This window comes from Panthera onca, chromosome B3 (assembly GCF_046562875.1).
Source record: "Panthera onca isolate mPanOnc1 chromosome B3, mPanOnc1 haplotype 2, whole genome shotgun sequence".
NCBI lineage: Eukaryota > Metazoa > Chordata > Mammalia > Carnivora > Felidae > Panthera > Panthera onca.
Genome location: NC_138344.1, coordinates 137,082,073 through 137,091,368, shown reverse-complemented (window position 1 = coordinate 137,091,368; position 9,296 = coordinate 137,082,073).

Sequence of the window (9,296 nt, the reverse complement as noted above, 5' to 3'; positions counted from 1 at the left end):
TTTTTTTTAATGTTTATTTATTTTTGAGACCATGTGAGAGACAGAGTGCAAGTAGCGGAGGGAGACACAGAATCCGAAGCGGGCTCCAGGCTCCGAGCTGTCAGCCCAGAGCTGGACGCGGGGCTCAAACTCACGAACCGTGAGATCATGACCTGAGCCGAAGTAGGACGCTTAACCGACTGAGCCATTCAGGTGCCCCGCATTTAAGATCTTGAACCCTTAAGTCAGAACCTTGGTAACTTAGTCTATTCAATAGTGCCCATAAAGCAGGTGCAAAGCATTAAGGTATTACCACGCCTAGTTTTTACCTCTGTCTCCTGCCTTTGCACTGGGCTGAGAGCTTCCGCAAATCAGACACCGACTTCTTTGCCATCATGTCCCCAGTCTTTAGGGGACTCTGAGAACAAGGTCACGGCCAGTGTTCCAAAACCCTTTGTTGAAGAACGAAGCAATAAATAAATGAATGGATGGATGAGGCAACAAAAGAATGAAATCCTTCTTTTGGACTAAATATAATGTGCATCATACTTGGAAATTGCCCAAATGACCCAGGCAAGGGACGAGTAGAATGAACGCCTGACAGACACACTGAGACACGCTGGAATCCACAGCGAATAGGAGCCAATTAGCTTCCCGTCCAGAGGCAGCCGAAGTCCCGCTACCCACATCCTCCCTCTCCCTAGTAGTTTCCTCGCTAAATCGATGTGTCAAAGAGGTTTTAGCCCAAACAATTTGGATTCGGTTTCTAATACTGCTCAGATTTTCTGCACACCTCACAGACTTTTTGTATAAGGATACTGATTCAGGTACAAAACCCCAAATACCAGTGATGTAAACAAAGTCATGTTCCTCACCTAAGAGTTTAGGCTGTTGGGGCACCTGGGTGGCTCAGTCAGTAAGCGTAGGACTCTTGATCTCAGCTCAGGTCTCACGGTGTGTGGGTTCGAGCCCTGCATCAATCGTGCTCTGTGCTGACAGTGCGGAGCTTGCTTGGGATTCTCTCTCTCTCTCTCTCTCTCTCCCTCTCTCTCTCTCCCTTCTCCCTCTCTCTTAAAACAAATAAATAAACTTGAAAAAAAAAGAGTTGAGTCTCTGATGGTGGCTCTAAGATGTTGGGATTCCAGTTTCTTTCTATCTTGTAGCTCTTACCTCCTCAATATGCAGCTTCTGTTACCTCATCTGACAAGACAGATCCAGCGCCCCACCAATGTGTCCTTATTCCAGCCCCAGGAAGGAAAGAAAAGAAGGGAGGAAGACATTTTAACTTTAATGGAATGACACAGAAGTTGCCTGCATTACTTCGGTTCACATCTTGTTAGCCAAAGTTGGCCACGCGGTCACACTAGCTCCAAGGGATGCTGGGAAATTAAGCATTCAGCTGGCTCACCGTGCACCTGCCAGAAACTCCCATTGCTTACAGAACGAGGTCCTTAACCTTTCTTAGGCCGTGGATCCCCTTGGCAATGTGTTGAAACTGCTTCTCAGAATTCTCGAAGCTTTTAAGAAAATAAAAACTTCAAAAATATTTACATTACAGGTGATTGTGAAATATTTACATCTGTGCTTCTTACCGCATTAACAACAAATATGGCAGCCGGTCTAATAAGTGTCGTAACTACCGTGGCTGCTGCCTCCATTACATTCGTCATTGAAGGAAATACTAAACTTCAGTTAGAGGTTAGTCAAAACAGAGGTGTATTTTTTTTCCTTATCCTGGTTCATGAACACCCTGAATTCTATTCAGAGGCTTCTGGGGGTCTGCGAACCTACATCATGGGCCCCCCACTAATAGCATAAGATGAAGGGAGACTCATTTCCATCCATGCCCGGGCTCTGTGGTCAATGCTCTCTGCGGGAGTCAGAGTTCGGTGAGGAGACAGCAACCACAGGGACATTTGAAAGGGGAAAGTTTAATATAATTATTAACTATAACAATGATTGGCGTCACAAGGAATTGACTGGTAGGAAGTAGAGGGAATTCTAAAGAATGTCGGAATTGCAGATGTAAAGAGGGCTCGGGACTGACATCCAGGAATTGTTAGAGGGCATGGCATGGCTTATTGGATGGCAGAGCAGTTGCTGTGGAACCTTCTGGAAATCCATCCATGCTGCGGAAAGCCATTCGTGGAGAGGGATCTCGCTGCAGACACTATGAAACAACCTGTGGCAGTTGCTGGGTGCTAGGTGCTGGGTGCTGGGTGCTGGGTGCTGCTGACTGTATACTGCAGAAGTCAGGCTCTGGGGAAGCTACATTGCAGGACCGGGCAGTGGGGAAGCCGTTGGCACGGTGGGAGCCAGGTGCTGGGGGATCTGCCTGCACTGCTGTAATTGGTGATGCTCTAAACCTGACGGCTGGTCAATCGCTGTTGTTTGACCACCAATTTGCAATTTCCCTCTTTACTCCAGCCTTGTCTTCCCAATCGATGCTCCTGGGCTTCTGCCCAAGTTCTTGGTTATCTCCTAGTTCTCTCTAAGCAAAGCTTCAGGAATGGACTTGAATCTCACCAACTGGTCTAGAACTTGGATACTTTGCTCAGCTTTTTCTAGTTCGTTCCTTGGAACCACAAATTATTATCCAAGTATCTTCGCTTACCAGGTGGAATCTTATCACACACTGGAAACTTATGTGAAGTCCCGATGGGTTCTGAACCCACGTTTGTTACAGCGCCCTACCCAACAGACTGAGTCTTCTTGGACCAAGCCCAGACCTACCAACACCTTTTGGATCCTGGGAACCTTGTTGATTCCAGTTTCCAGACACTCCTCTTCCAAACCCCCATCCGGTTCCTAGTGTCTGCCCTTTCCTGCTGACCCACCGCTGAAATCCATGATGACTTGTGGTCAAGGCCCTTAGACAGTCAACAGCAAAAGGGGAAAGACCCAAGACTAGCCTTAGGGGCACACAGAAGTGGTTCCTACTGATGTGACATTTTTTGTGGAAAGTTCTAGAAACTCCTCCACCTAAAATATTCTTCTTTCCTTCTTCTATTCCCTGCTCCCTCATTCTCCCCACCCCACATACATATCTTACCTCCAGACTCTCTCAATACTGGAAACAGTACCATTTGTGGGGTTCTTTTTCCTTTTGGAGTTAAAATCATCATGATTTACTGAAATCTCTTTCAGCTACTCATACAGACCCCTGAGAGAGATAATAAGCCATTATTACCTACAAACGCTTTATGATGTCTTATTTACTCCTTGCTTTTAATAAGCTGTCTGCAAATGGGGCCCCAAGGAGGTAAGTCACAACACATGTCAGCGTGGATCGACTACACATCCAGCTTGCCAAGGACAGTTCCAGTTTCCATGTGTTGTCCCAGGATGATTTTTAATTGCGTCCCATTTCCCTATTGCCTAGGTGTAGACAATAAATCAGTCACTTAACTAAGTTGGATGGGTCTGGACCGTGTCATTTCATTTGGGGAAGGGAAATCTGGAGGACAGATTGAATTTGCTGGGAAGCAGTACGGCATGTTGAGGAGAAGTTGTCAGAGAAGAGAAAATGCCATAGAGACTGCTGCAGACAAGCTTTGCTGACTTTAGAATTTGCCGTAACCAACCTCCCAGTGTGAATTGGGTTCCCATCTGTCAATGCACCTGGGAATGGTACACGTTGGCTTTTGAGGAACATAGCCCAGCCATAAAAGCCTAGTGACACAGGCTTGATGTCAGTCAGTCTTGAATTTAAATCTCAAATCCGGGGCGCCTGGGTGGCTCAGTTGGTTGGGTGTCTGACTTCGGCTCAGGTCATGCCCTAGTGGTCCTTGAGTTCGAACCCTGCATCGGGCTCTGTGCCGGACAGCTCAGAGCCTGGAAGCGACTTTGGATTCTGTGTCTCCCTCTCTCTCTGCCCCTCCCCTGCTCATGCTCACTCTCTCTCTCTCTCAAAAATAAATACACACTGGGGCGCCTGGGTGGCTCAGTCGGTTGAGCGTCCGACTTCGGCCCAGGTCATGATCTCACGGTCCATGAGTTCGAGCCCCGCGTCGGGCTCTGTGCTGACAGCTCGGAGCCTGGAGCCTGCTTCGGATTCTGTGTCTCCCTCTCTCTCTGACCCTTCCCCATTCATGCTCTGTCTCTCTCTGTCTCAAAAATAAATAAACATTTTTTTAAAAAATAAAAGAAGTTGTTCTTCAAAGTGTTTAAAAAAATAAATAAATACACATTAAAAATAAATAAATAAATATTTAAAAAATCCCAAATTCACTCCTAACTGGTATGTGACTGGGTCCCTTCTCTACTCAGTCTTCTACTGATAATCTGTGTCCCTTGTCTCTTTGAGTCTTAATTCCTTTCTTTGTCAAATTGAGATGATAGTAACACCCACTCTTGAAGCAGCAGTAAAGATGAAATGAATCAATGTGGGTAAGGTATTCAGCATAATGCCTGGGGCGTAGCAATCACTCAGTTTCATCAGTCGATATCAGTAGTGGAATGTTTGTCCACCCGTCCTTCTCTGAAAACTTCCTACCCCGCTGTAGTAGGCTGAATAAAGACGGCCCCCGAAGAGATCGTATCCTGATCCTTGGAACCTCTGCATGTTACCTTGGGTGGCAAAAGGGACTTTGCAGGTGAGATTAAGGTAAGGATCCTGAGATGGAAGAATTATCCTGGATCACCTAGGTAGATGCTAAGGGTACTTACAAGAGTCCTCATGAGAGGGAGGTAGAGAGAGATCTGACTACAGAAGCGTAGAAAGGTGATTTAATGTTGGAAGCCGAAGGTCGTGCTTTGAAGATAGAGGAAGAGACCTCAAGCCAAACAACACAGGCAGCCACCAGAAGCGGAAAAAGGCGAGGAAATGGATTCTCCCCTCCCAGCCTCCAGAAGAGACCAGCCTGCCAGTACCTTGGCTTCAAGCCCAATGGGATAGAGTTTAGACTTCTGAACTCCAGAATTGTAACGGAATGCATTAAAAAAAAATTTTATGTTTGTTTACTTATTTAGACAGAAAGAGAGACAGAGTGTGAGCTGGGGAGGGAAGACAGAATCGGAAGAGAGGAGGAGAGGAAGACAGAATCGGAAGCAGGCTCTAGGCTCTGAGCTGTCAGCGCAGAGCCCCACGCGGGGTTCGAACCCACAAACCTCGAGATCATGACATGAGCAGAAGTCAGACTCTTAACCCACTGAGCCACCCAGGTGCCCCATAACAGAATACATTTCTGTTGTTTGAAACCACTGAGTTTGTGGTAATTTATTACAGAAACAACAGGAAACTAAGACACCCACCCATAGGGGGAGCCGCTCCATAGTCATATTTCTTTCTTTCTTTTTTTTTATTGAGGTGTAATTGACACATAGCGTTACATTAGTTTCAAGGATACAACATGATGATTTGATACTCGTATATTGCAAAATGATCACCACAATAGATTGTCCCCTTCCATCACCGTCCATAGGTACAGAAGCCTTTTTCTCGTAATGAGAACTCGTAATAAGATCTATTCTCTCAGCAACTGTCAAAAATGGAATAGCGTTATTATTAACTATAGTCACCATGCTGTACGTTACATCCCCATGACTTATTTCAACAGCCTTGTTACTTTCCCTTGGTCTAAGAGTGGACACGTGACCTAAGCGGGGACAATTAGATTCTTCCTCCCAGGCATTTGGAATTTTGACCTAGGCGTGTGGGTGTTGAAACACATCCATGGCAGAATGCCAGAGCCATGGTTCATGACCTTCTGCTGCTGGGTTTCTCACACCAGTCATGCTTCCTGCCTGCCCCTTAGATTAGTCAGCTCTCCCTCAGATATAACAGGGATCTACTGTGGGATTTAAGGGTATCCTTTCAACAAACTCCCTTTGTCAATTAAGGTAGCTAGCCTTAAACGTCGGTTGACGGTCACCCCAAGAAACCGATCAATACAGACAAGCTGTAATGAACAATCATCGGAGAAAACCGCTTGTCTGCAACAAGCCGCCGGACTACAGCCTGGCTGGCAGCCCCAAGTCAGGCTCCACAGTACAGTTGAACAGGGAGCAGACGAAACACCAGGGCTGCTGAGAAAACGGTTCTTTCTCCCTGGCCCAGCACAGTCAAAGGTGAGGCAGCTCATTTTGACGGGGAACCTTAAGGAAATGTCATTCTTTTTTTTTTTTTTTTTTTTAAGGCTTATTTATTTTTTAGAGAGAGAGCATGAGCGAGGGAGGGAGAGAGAGAGAGGATCCGAAGCAGGCTCTGAGCTGTCAACACAGAGCCCGAAGCAGGGCTCGATCTCACGAACCCTGAGATCGTGACCTGAGCTGAAGTCGGATGCTCAACCGACCAAGCCACCCAGGCGCCCCAGGAAATGTCATTCTGAGTAGATCTGCGCGTTCTTGACACACAACTGGATTTTCCCTAAGAGAGGGGTGGGGGTGGGGGAGGAACTGAAGAAATGTTCCCACCGCCCGGTCGCCAAACTGCCGGGGAGAATACAAGAGATGCATAGTTCAATCTAAAAGAACTCACGTTTACTCAGGCATGTGGCGAAGCTCTGCGAAGTGTGTTGTTCACTTTCAGAGAAAACACTGCAGCCAAACCCGGGGCCTCACGAGACGCCACCCCGGAAGAGCGCACAGAAGCACGGGAGTGAGTTTGCTTGTCACTAGCCTACTGTATATCCTCTGCTGACCATTCAAGAGCCAGTTCGGTGACAGCGACTTCCAAAGAACAGCTGTCTTTTCCCTAAGGCTTCATTCATCCAGCAGGCTTTTATTGAACTACTGCTTTGTGCCTGGGACGGTACGAAGGACATGTGATCCAAAGAGGATCTGACATCTTTTCTGCTCCTGGTGCGGGCTGATCGCTGAAGTGGGAGACACAGGGAAAGGCTCTGCTTTCATATGAAGCATCTCAGAATCCTGCCAACGGGATTGTCGGCGTCTGGAGGGCACAGACCATATGCGATTCTCTCATTTCTCGGGGTGCCCAGCACAGGAGTATGAGGGTAGAGAACCCTCATACTCAAGGCGTACTCAAATACGTGCTGCTACTTTTATTGAGTTGATTTCGGCGATTCTCGCTATATGTGTCTCTAATAGTCACGATGACCGCAACTCATGGAACGCCGATTAGGTGCTAATACATTATTCACTGAATTCTCTCAACCTCAAGCCACGGGTACTCATATTATTTACACTTTATGAAGGACAGGAATGACGCTCTGTAAGGTGGTCTTGTAGGAGACAGGGCTGGATTCCAGTCTCGACTGTCTGGAGACGGCGGCCGACCTCTCTCCTGCCGTACATGGTCCTGTGACCACATTTTCTGGAAAATTTGCTAAGGATCGATGAAACTTCAAGCTTTCTATTTTTCATAATCACTTGACTTGCAAGGATGGAGACGCAATTCAAATGGTTTTAAAAATATTGGGGGCCGGGTGCCTGGCGGGGCTCAGTCGGTCGAGCGTCCGACTTCGGCTCAGGTCATGATCTCGCAGTTTGTGAGTTCGAGCCCCGCGTCGGGCTCTGGGCTGACAGCTCGGAGCCTGGAGCCTGCTTCGGATTCTGTGTCTCCCTCTCTCTCTCTCTCTGTCCCTTTCCTCTCACACTCTGTCTCTCTCTCTCAAAAATAAATAAACACCAAAAACAAACTAAAAAAAAAATGAAGCTGACTTTAAGGCTATCTTACAATGTCTCTGTCTCTGTCTTTCTGTCTGTCTCTCCTTCCTCCTCCACACCCTGTCTCCATCTCTCATCTCAGTCTTTTCTATTTTTTGGTGTCCTTGGCTTCCCCTGAAATGGGTCTTCTCCGCACGAGGGGAACACGGCTGCCAGGACCACACGCTTACGCCCACTGACCAGTGAGGCACCGGGATTCCTCTTCACCAATTCCAGGCACAAAAATCTTAGGGAAGGTTTTGATTGGCCGGGAGGGGGTCATGCGGCCAGGAGAAAAGTGAATTGTTCCAGCCTTCACACGGCCAGCTTTGAGATTAGGGGTGGGGTCTGTGCCTGGCAGTCCGTGGAATGATGTCGTCAGAGGTGGGATCGTGGGAAACAGAATTTCTACTTAAGAAAACATGGGCTGCACCAGGACAGACAAAGCAATGTGTGTGCATTGCTGCATAAGACATGGGCCGTTGCCTCCTAGGTAGCTAATGTAGGTGTAACTTGCATTGAAACTGCGGAAGAAGGTACGTTTCGCTCAACTTTAAACAGAGGAGGGGACCTTCATACCAGTGGTGTGATAAGTCAATGTGGGCTGCATAGGGAATCACGCAGTCTTGGGTTTTGTTCTCTCCCTCTCTCCCTCCCTGCTCCTCCTCTCTCCTTCTTCCTTTTTCCTTTTGCTCTGTGTACACCGTGGAGACACAGAAATACGCACGGATGACACAGACAGCACCAGTTGTGTCCCCGAGAAGCTCTGCCTGGTGGGGCCCTGGCCTGGGCGTCGGGGCAGGGAGAAGAGAGAACACCACGTGGGCGGGGCCAGACTCAGAGGGGGCGTTGCTGTGAAAAAAACAAGGGTGGGCGTTAACTCCAGTTGGGGGGCCCGGGGTCAGGGGTGGCCACCTGAGGAGGTGGCATTTGACTAAAGTGTGAAGGACAAGGGGCATTTGCAGGCACGGAGCAGGGGAGGCTTTCCGGCCAGTAGCTGTAGAACAACTGTTACAAAGGCAAGTCAAAACGTAGGGACCCAAACACCCTGCCTCTGGAAAGGAGAGTGTTTTCATGGCGGCACCAGGAGGTCGGTGTCCCCAGAGCATACGGAGCAAGCCGATCGGGGGAGCATGACCTGAGGCCAGAAACCCCGGTAGATGCTGGGTTCCTGGGGGACTTGAGTCCCAGCTAAGAAGTCATGGAAGGTTTGGAGCCCTGGAAAGATCCAAGCGAAGGGATTCACACCCAATAGCCTCTCTTTTTCCTCTGATTTATTAGGTAAGAGAGAAGGTCATTACTGGTCATTACAGTGGCTCCCACCGGTATCCGGCTTGGGATTGCCACGCCAGGGGTCACTTGCACCCATCCTGAGACCCCAGGGACGGCAGCAGCGTTGTGGGGTGCTATGGGCTGTGTTGCGGCCCCACAAAATTCATACGTTCAAGCCCTCATCACCACCCTGAGAATGTGACTATAGGTGGAGACAGGGTCTTTACATTGGTGGTTAAGGTAAAAAGAGGTCAGATGGGTGCGCCCTGGTCCAGTCTGGCCTCGGAAGAAGGGGAAACGGGGCTGCCCCAAACGACACCAGGGATATGAGCGTGAAAGCAAGTTTTCTGGGGGCCCTTTTACGAGGGCACGAATCCCAGGCCCTCGTAAATCATGGGGGCTCCACCTCATGACCTAATCACCTCCCACAGGCCCCA